We start from the raw sequence: 10,831 nt of genomic DNA on the forward strand, positions 1-10,831 counted from the left end.
TCAAGTAAAGAAGAAGATGTGAAGACAGTTGGGAAAGTTATATCTACTCAACTTATAACTACTCTTCCCATAATTACGAAGCCAATTTCCTCAACCACAGTAACTACAAAAACGATTGCCAAAGGAATCTTTATTGGAGAAAAAGATGGAGGTTCAAGTTCAAAACCTCAAGCAGATACAGTGGGAAAAGGAAAAGGGATCTTATATGAAAAATCAAAGGAGGAGAAGAAAGCTGAGGCTGAAGCCGAGTTGGAAAGAATGAGGCAAGTTCAGAGCATTATGAGGCAGAGAGCAAGTGATCCTCCCTCAATGAACAAAGGAGATCCTGCGAAGCTTTACTCATATGAAACAATAGAATCAAAAGTAGTTGGAAGGGAGATGTACGAGTTTGAGAAGAAGTCAAAAAGGAGTTATGATATTGCGAACTCAGATAATTGTCAGCTGGATTTTCCTATAAATGAAATGTTATTCATTACTGCTCAGTACAAGATAAGTGAGAAGTTTGATAATCCTGATGATTATACTCACATGAAAATCAGATTTCATGCTGTCTTGGGGAAGAATCCAGATGAAGTTTGGTCTTTATTGAAGATCAAAAAGGTGCTGACAATCAAGAAAGACGTATTATTTGAAGATATGCTTCAAAATTTTCGTTATTTTGTTATCAGAGCAGACAACAAGCAATATGACTTCACGATAGCTGATTCTCCATTGATGAACTGCAATGATTTAATACAAGTGGCTCTGATCTTGAAGCATATGGAAGAAAATAATCTCAAAGGCTCTGAGACAGAAGTGTTCAAGGTAGGCTTCGCACATGTGAAGACGTTCATCGACAACTACTTCGATTGTTTGTCCCTTACAGATGATGAACTAGCTAATGTGCTGGGTAGAGAAGTAAAAGTTCCTTGGGAAGAAACGTTATCTCAATCAGCTTTGTCGAAGTATGTAGTTGGAGAAATATGCCTAAAACCATTTGGCATGGTGTTTTCCAGAAGAGACACAAAAGGGAAACCAAAGAAATTCTTGTTCAAAGTCTCAGAGATTGAAAGATATAATTCTTCGCAATATACGCACTTTATTGTACGTATGAATAATTGTAAGAAGAATAATGAAGGTGACAAGAAAGATCTCAAGAAGGTGATCTCCTGGTATGGAGAAGTGCGAAGGACAATCCACTATGTAGTTCAAAAGCTTATGGGTTGAATTGCATCGACTGTTTACAAAGGGGGAGAATGTAGATGTAAAATTGTAAAAGTCGAATATAGTGTATTGTATAGTTTCGCATTTTATGTTATTTTACTAAGTCATCTGTTTTGCGAAGTGAAAATGTCTAGACTTAGTATATTTTTTGTACACTCATGTTCCCTATGAATAGGGACTGAGGTTAGAAGTAGAAGGAGACTTTTCGTAACAGATATATCTTCTCTGCTTATTTTGTAATCAGTCTTTATCAATATGAGATCTGATTAATATTTACTCTTCGTGTTCTTAATCTTCAATCACTCAAATCTAACTTTGCTTTCTCAAATCTCGTTAACAATTCTCATCATGGAGCAATGACGCGCCATGGCGAGCTTTTTAGAACATTGATATATATATATATATATATATATATATATATATATATATATATATATATATATATATATATATATATATATATATATATATATACTAGTCGTGTACCCGTGCAAAGCGGCGGCGACGAATAGTTTTTAGACGGTGATTAATTCATTTTGCTGAATAGTTTTCTTTCGGCTATAAAGGAGCGGTTAATAGTTATGTTTAAGCGAATAGTTTCTTTTTTTACAGCTAGTTTCCATTTTAGAAACATAGCGTATTAAAGAATATTCATTGTATGCTATTTTGGAAAATAGTTCCCTTAAGGGTTGTGTTATGGATTTTTAGTTTTTTGTTTAGGATGTGACCAATATTAGTATTATAGTTGTTAGTGGTGTGATCCTAAGTTAGGAGTTTAACATGGAGATGTTATTGTCTACATTAAGAGATGTTATTGGTTGTTATTACTTTAATGGCTTTAGCTTCATGTTAGTCATTATTTTATTAGTAGGTCCCACGTTTATTTCTTTGAACCATGTAAATGAACAATAAAAAAGGGTTTATCCATATATAATCATCGTTGAACACTTTTCTGTATTTATTTGAGTTTGTCATGAAATTAGATCCTATATTATCTGATTCTTTGTTCTTAATAATTCTTTGTTTTTCCCTTAGAATCCAATATTTTAATTCAACATATTTGATTATTGGTTATTTCATAAGACCCAATTTGATTATTGGTTATTTCATAAGACCCACGTAGAAAGTAGAGACCAACAAATAGTATGTGATATACACATGGCAAACGTGTATATCATATGTCCCCTGAAAATTTGTTTGTAATTATGATTTAAATTTATCAATAGTGTTTTTTATTTTTATCCGTGGTTTCCACGGGTATTAACCTAGTATATATATATATATATATATATATATATATATATATATATATATATATATATATATATATATATATATATATATATATATATATATATATATAAGATTTTGAAGAAAAAATATACATGTAAAAGATTAGATGAAACAATACCCAAAAAATTTTGGAACTTTTCAGAAAGGCCATCATAAATCTTTTTTGGGAAGCAAAAAAACAATTTTGTTTCTGAATTTAAACTAACGATTTTAAAATTTTCAATAAATCACACTTGTTAATGTCACACTTAAATCATATATTCTATCGACAATTAATTTTACCGGGTTTTAAAATTGGCCAATTTGAAAATAAAAACAAAAAAACAAAACAAAAACAAAAGCGTGTATCTAACTTTAATTAATACGATCTCTGTTTGCAACAATAAGGATAGCAATGTGGCGTGCGACACGCTAATTTCCTTTCGGCGAATAGTTTTTAGAGATTATGTGGCATATGGGATGGTTGTAGGTAGTGTGTTCAACGAAAAAAAAGTTGCACACAAATGATCATACATGCATCACGTTTAAGAAAACCGCCAACCCAAACCGCCTAGTTCAAGGAAACCGCTAACCCAAAAACCAAATCATACCCGAATAACCTGAAAATCCGATTAACATTTTGTTCAAACGGTTTTGCGGTTTAAACCGAAAAATGCTCACCCCACAAGTAGTTTTTACAAAACATGAAACATTTTTTGGCCGCACTTAAAAGGACACTAGTAATTCTAAAGAAAAATAAAAATAATATAATATAATATAAATAATTTACCAATTTTGTACTATTTTTCTTTGAAAGGCTTGGGTCTTAAAAATGATAATAACATTTGAATTTCATTATGAACGATAATAACCGTTAGGATTTTTATCTTTAACTATGAATAAGCTTCATCAAAATATAAGCACAATTGGATTTAATTGAATTTTTTTATTAGTTTTTAGGAAGTTAAGTAGTATATACATTGTATCCCACATGAAACTTTAAGTCTTGGAAGTTTTCAAATTGGATGCTTATAAAGAATTTCTAAACTGATTATCGACTTCAGTGGTGGAACCAGAAATTTTGATATGGGGTACAAACATTGTCGATATATTATATGTAGTTATCCAATATCGGACATTAAAAACATGCTATAATCTCTTTACTTGGGGGTACGATAACATGAAGCATGATCACAAATAGGATTTTAATGCGGGTTTGAACAACAAATAATTGTTTCATCTAATTAAAATTTGAAGGTAATAGATTCAAAACATCTTTAGTTGTTTTAGATTTCACCACTCTATAATCCAAAGCACAATATCCCAAGGCTAATACAAAGTAAAATTTTATAATTTGTTGGATTTTTAAAGTACAATGTCTTAATAAAAAATATATAAAAGGTAGAATGTCGTAATAAAAGAAAAATGGAAGAAATATGTTATGATAAACAAATGATAGTACTTTCCATAGCTTATAATTGTCCTGCAGTTGACATCTCCATCCATAAATAAATTAAATTTGAAACTTGTTGCCATGATTTTATTATTCACGACATAAAAATCCTAACTCCCAAGCATCTTTTTAATTCCCATTTTGGACAATTCTACCTTTGACATCTAAGAGTTTCCAAATCTCACTCCTGTGCAATCAAAAAACACATTAACTAGTTATCACCAGGATAAATCTAAAAACTAAATTTGTATTACCCATGAAGATAACATAAATCAATTTTTTTTTTGATAATAACCATTTCTACTTAATTTTCGAATTTAAGCCCTTGTGACCAGATTTTATACAGAACTTCTTCCCATTGTTGGGTGCAGAGTATATGAACCTACAAAATGACATAAAAATTGTAAATGACAAAAATATCATCTTTAACATGCTTCATAGTATACATGCATGTATGAGAGAAACTGAGAGATATATCCATGTCAGGATGACAAAATATATGTAATGCCTATTTCCAGGGGCTTGTTATAATTGTTTCTATTAGAGAACCTGATGAAAAGTCATTTTACGGACAAAAAGGAGAAACAATCTTAAAATCATCATGGAATGTGGAATAAAAGAACATTTGATATACCTTTTGTCAAGGTTTCCCCCAAGTGGTACTTCTGTCCTGCTAACTATTGTAAGGGCACTCCTATCCTTGAAGTTAACCTTGTAAATGAAGCAACGATTCATTTAAACAAAATAAATTTCCCATTGGATGCTATAAGATAAAATCCGCGAAAGTTTATAAAATATTATAATTAATACAACCAAAATCCAAGCTCTCTACAGTGGAGCAGTCTTTCAACTCGCTTTCCTTGTTGGACCTGAAATCATGAAACACAAATATTATAATTAATGAAGAAATAAATTAATAAGGAATATCAATATGTATTACAAAAACAATTGAAAAGCAATATACTGAGTGATTGGTTCATCTATTAAAAAAAAAGATGGTTTAAAAGGCATACATATTTAAAACATTATGTCATGAGTTAAACTTAAAAGTACAATTATGTCCAACCCAATTTGATTTTTTTTGGAAATTTGAGGAATAAATAATTCATATGAAAGCTTGACTTGTATCTTGGCAAAACAATTCAGATCTAATCTCACTATCAATCAAAGATTAGACAACATTCATAGTAAAGGTGTGTTTTAACGTGGTAAACTTACCTCAATTGGTTATGTAGTGTTCTTTCCTATGAATAACAAGAAGTAAAATATACAAGATTAATCATAAAAAGTCACATTATATGTATTTCATCATCCGATCCCAATGTTCCTATCTCCAGCCATCTCCACCATAAATCAACCATCACAAAAAAAAAAAAAAAACAAAAAAAACAAAAAAAAAAACTTAGGATTTTGCTTATTGAGACAAAGATCCGAGAGAATGACAATATTAGAGAAATTAAACATTAGAAACATTAACCGATCCAAGAAGTTACAAATAAACCTTTGATGATATATTCTCTATGGACAACACAGAAGAAATGAACTACAAATCTACGTATTTAACAAAAAAGCACAAAAAATCGAGAGAAAGGTGGTGTATACGAAAATGGTTTTGGGAGGGAGAGCAGACGATGAGTGTTTGAATGTTTATGGTTGTGATGGTGGAACACGGTAAGATCAACCAGGGGTGGAGGTTGGCGAACCGGTGATGTAGTGGTCGTTGTTTGGTGGTATTCTAGGGTTGTTTGTGTTGATGAACGAAGGAAGGAGGAGTAGGGTGGGTTTCTTTTGGTCATGATCAAGGATTTAGAGAACATTCAGTGTGTAGATGATTACAATAGGGTTTTGAGGGATCTGGGGATTTAGAGAATCTTTAAACCTGATGGAAAAGAGGTAAAGTAGAGGTAATCTCCACCTAAGAAAACTTGACCTCGTGCATCTTTCCACCTTCATAGAGATTTCGTCATGGATTCAAGAAACAAAAACCAAAACATAACCTTACTTTAAAACATAATCAACTTACATTCTGAGATTTTGAGTAAAAAACAATATTTGACTTGGGGGAAAGTATTTACCTATTTTCTCAATCGATGGCAGTGGACAACAAAAAAGAAAGCTTGACAGTTAAAACGATTTAGCATGAAGGAGGTTGTAGAGAAAAGGATGGGAGATAATAGGGGAAGGGAACCGATACATGGACCGGGCCGGAAAGTTTGGGATTTCAAATTTGAATCCCACAGTACCTTATGCTTCCCATATAAAAAGGGAGGTGAGGTTGACTCAATCAAAGTATAGAAAGATCGGGTAAGAGATATATGCATAGGACAATTGTACTTTTAGTTTAAAGAGGTAGATTCTTAAGATTATATATATATATATATATATATATATATATATATATATATATATATATATATATATATACTTTTTTTTTAATGTCTTAGATTTAGCAAATGATGATTTTAGTACGTTATTTTTAAAAAATATTATGTAGAAAAAAAGTTCTCAAGTTCTTAGTATTTTGTGGTTATCTCTGTAACTCATCTCTCTCTCTCTCTCTCTCTCTCTCTCTCTCTCTCTATATATATATATATATATATATATATATATATATATATATATATATATATATATATATATAGATGGAAAAGTTCAATAGAGAACCATAATTATTGATTCTTCAAGGAATCAAATCTTTTTTTCAATTTCTAGAGCTTATTCTTTATCGAAAAAAAATCTAAAAATATCTAAATTCATATATTAACATTGTGAATGTGAAAAGTATTTTTCGGATTTACCGTGTGAATCCGGTTTCACATTGTGAATTTTCAAAGATTCACATTGTGAATTTGACGTAAAAAAAATCGAATTTGATATCACTGGAAAAAGGATAAAAAGTTATGAATTTCTGTATTTTTAGTTTTTTTTTTTTTTTTTTTTGATAAAAAATAAGTTCTAAAAGTTGAAAAAAGATTGGTTCCTTGGTTCATTGGTTAATTATGGTTCTCTATTGAACCTCACCATATATATATATATATATATATATATATATATATATATATATATATATATATATATATATATATGTTCAAATATTTTTAACAACTATTGTGTGCATAAATGCACCAATAGGAATTTAGGAAATAATAAAATAAAAAAAAAATAAATAAGGGTGATTTAGTAATTTGATATATAAATTCTATAAATATTTCCTATAATCATGCTAGTCAAATTGACTTTTAACCTAATTTATCCCCATTTTTATTTACAGTCGTTCTTATTCCCTCACTTCATTCGTGTGTGTATGTATGTGGTCGAACACATTCATCATCATCGACAAACACATGTTGCCGCTTCTTCCTCCTGTTTCTCCACCGTCGGCTCCATAATCAATCGATGTCACCGGTGCTTACAGTGAGAATTTGCTTGTGATTTGTATAATCGGTGGACCCAATTCGAATGATTATGGGACAAATCAGATTCTTCATCATACAATTGGGTTGCCGGATTTTACACAAGAAATGCAGTGTTTTCAAAATGTCACTTGTGCTCAGGTATGTTGCTTTTAATTTCCAAGGCTTTTGTATTTCATCGATTTTGAAATTAAGTAACAATGATTTTTATTTGTTCTTGTTATATGAATATTAATGGATTTATGATGAATGAAACAACAGGCAATAGTGAATAACTTGGAAGATGTACATGAACAAATTGACACTGCAATTTCAACTGCGTTGAAAGAAAGCAAACAGTGTACATCAGTATAAGTTGTAATCTGCCTAGTATTCCTCATCCTACATTTGTCAAAGAACCCGTTCCTTATTTTCATCCATCAATGTAAGTCGTATGAGTTATGATCCATTAACATATTTGGAATTTTTGTTTACAAACAATAACATTCTGTCATGCCCTCCATGTGTTCGATAAAATGACTCAATGAAAAAATAGTTAAAAATCTTTAATGTTTTTACTTCACTTTGTTCCTTATTCTTTTCAGAACTATATAACTTAATTTAGATTGGGTTGGATGCCCTTTTCATAACAATAGGTTGATGCTAGTTCCTTATTCTGTCAGAATTTACAGTTAAATAGATTAAGCATATCGAGAAGAAACACAAGGAACCCGAAGAATGCTAGTTCCTTATTCTGTCAGAATAGGTTGATGCTAGTTCGTTATTCTTGATAATACAAATTCTTTACGAATATTCTTGCAGAATAGTTTATTTTGTAAGAATATTATTGTTGTATTCTGATAGAATTGTAGTTAATTATTTGTATGTTTAATGTGCAGTTGTTACAAGTGTATCACTACAAATTTTGGCAATGAATTTCTGGTAGAAATGGCTTCATGGATGGCTTAAAGACCTGATGGGAAAGGGTTGAAGAATGAATTAAAGAATGATCACACTCATTGTTTAAGAATGTTGTTATTTTTTAAGAATTATAGTTGTTATTCTTTCAGAATGTTTGTTATTATTCAATGAATCACAATCATACAATGTAATTATTTGGTATATTATTAGTTCAATAATCGATTTTGTGTAGTCTTTCAAAATGTATTTACTAGTTTATGGTTGGCATTCTGTCATTCTGACAGAATCAAATCAAAAAATGTATTTACTAGTTTATGGTTAAAATTCTATCATTTTGACAGAATAAAATCGGATTTTTAATTTTAAATTAATTTAAAATATTCAGATTTTTAAAAATAAAGGAATTAATTACCCCTAAAAATCCGAAAATTTCCTTTTTTAATATAGGTTAATTGACTAAAATGCCCTTATGCTCAAATTTGTGTGATTATATGATACATATTATCCTATTCTACTATCATAGACCCTCATATCATGACCTTTGATTATATTTCATCCACTGGTCCAGATCTGAGCATTCTGACACACAATAGTTACTAGAAACAAAATAACCTAACCCTATATATATACTAGGCGAATGTTCGCGCATTGCGCAGTGGGATAATTATGTAGTTTAATATGGTTATATATGGTTTAATGTATTGTGAATAAGTCATACATAAAACTTGTATGTGATTAAATAGCATGTATATTTTTTGATTTACAGATTTTTTATCATAATAAATAATGAAAATTTTTACTATTAGTTTAAAATTTTAAATGTAATTTTTATGTACACATTAGTATCTAATGTAATTAGTTGATGATTGATTAGATATGGATTCTCATTTGTGGTCGTCTATTTATGTTGAACCTCATAAAAATACATATTTAACGACTTTTGTTAGTTTTACTATTGAATAGAAAATGGTGTCGTATTTTAAGTAAATATAAAAATCTCATTCTCGATCTATTTTAAGATAGTGACATATTTTAAGTTAATATAAAAAATCATATTCTATAACTAATGAAAAGAAAATACCGAGCCAAATTTTTTAACTATAATAAAGTTGATTCCAATTAAAAAGTGTTTAATCGAAGATAATATCATTCAATAAACATCATAAGATATTACGTTATATTCAAATTACAGACATCATTTTTGTAAGAGTCATTCAAAATATATGAGACTATAGTGTCTAATACAACAATGTAATAACCAAATGACCCTAACATATTTTAAATGAAATATAATTATAATATATTATCTATGCAACTAAATTTCTGCACAACATGTGGGATTCGTCTACTAAATGGTATTCTTCTAATATATTATATTATAGTATAAACATTGTATTTGGAAAACCACTTTGAGTTATATTGTAGTTTATAGCATTAAATTTGTGTGAGTTATATTGTAGTTTATAGCATTAAATTTGTGATGGGCTGTATTTGACACACATTTGTGTATTTATACCTATATTATATATTTAAAACAAATCTTATATAAACATCCAACATAAATATTCATCTTTAAGTTTTCTTTATTCGCCACGTAAACAAACTTTTGTTATAAAGCCAAAAATGGAATAAAAGACACTTAATTGTATGATCATGATATATTGTATTTTGATTGGGGTTTGTACAAAACATGCATGAGCATATATTATTAATTTATCTCTTGATTTGGGCAATTCGAATAAGATAGCTTCAAATCCAACGTATCAAACGGAATACCCATTTACTAAAGTCTAAGACCCAAAAACTCAAACATGTTCTAATACCATACAAATGCATGAGGTTTTAGCAAATTATTATCTCATATGAATTACCATTGATATATGTGTGATTAATTATTAAGAAGGTGAAAATGTTTGGGGGTTTCAAATGCATGAGGTTTTAGCAAATTATTATGGGGGGTTTCAAATGCATGACAATCAAGGAAAAATTCAAGCTTTATAAGTATATATATATATATATATATATATATATATATATATATATATATATATATATATATATATATATATATATTTGTGTGTGATTTCAATATTATATTATAATGTTATACGTATGTGATTAGAAATAGAAATTTTGTTATGTAATTACCACTTACAACCTACAAATAGAGATCCATTAATGATATTGTTTTTATTATTTATGTTATATGAATTAGATTATCATGAAATTCAGATATTTAAAAGATGTTATGGTGATGATTTTTTTTTTATATAATATTTGTTAGACATTAAACTTGTTGATAGTGTAAGAAAATAGAACTGTTAAAAATTCCAAATCATTTTTTAGATGAAATTGCAATTGGGTTTTAGGTAATGAAAATTCCAATAAGTAAAAATTTAACCTATTAAAGATCATAAATATGATATCCGGTACCCGTCAATATTCCTACAGGCCCAATGGTTATTTATTAATCGGGAACCTAAATATGATAATCCACCTTTTTGTGCAATACCCTTAACAGGCGAGTTTTTTGTCTTTCAATTCAACCATCATCATGACACATGCTCTCATAAACTCATCGACAAGCAAT

The 10,831-nt window shown here is 29.2% G+C and overlaps 1 long non-coding RNA gene across 2 annotated transcripts; it reads right to left on the minus strand.

The window, feature by feature from the left end:
* Positions 1 to 3,805: 3,805 nt before the first annotated feature.
* LOC111897956 (uncharacterized) lies at positions 3,806 to 6,199 on the minus strand. 2 transcript variants are annotated; one of them, XR_008224064.1, is made up of 4 exons: positions 6,004 to 6,199; positions 4,563 to 4,797; positions 4,224 to 4,310; positions 3,806 to 4,115 (listed from the first exon to the last, which is right to left on the minus strand). It is a non-coding gene; the product is annotated as an uncharacterized LOC111897956 (long non-coding RNA). The 2 variants fall into 2 exon arrangements; XR_006191924.2 differs by having other exon boundaries at positions 3,806 to 4,310.
* Between the last annotated feature and the right edge of the window lie 4,632 nt (positions 6,200 to 10,831).

The sequence above is a fragment of the Lactuca sativa genome, chromosome 5, assembly GCF_002870075.4.
Source record: "Lactuca sativa cultivar Salinas chromosome 5, Lsat_Salinas_v11, whole genome shotgun sequence".
NCBI classification, from domain to species: Eukaryota; Viridiplantae; Streptophyta; class Magnoliopsida; order Asterales; family Asteraceae; genus Lactuca; species Lactuca sativa.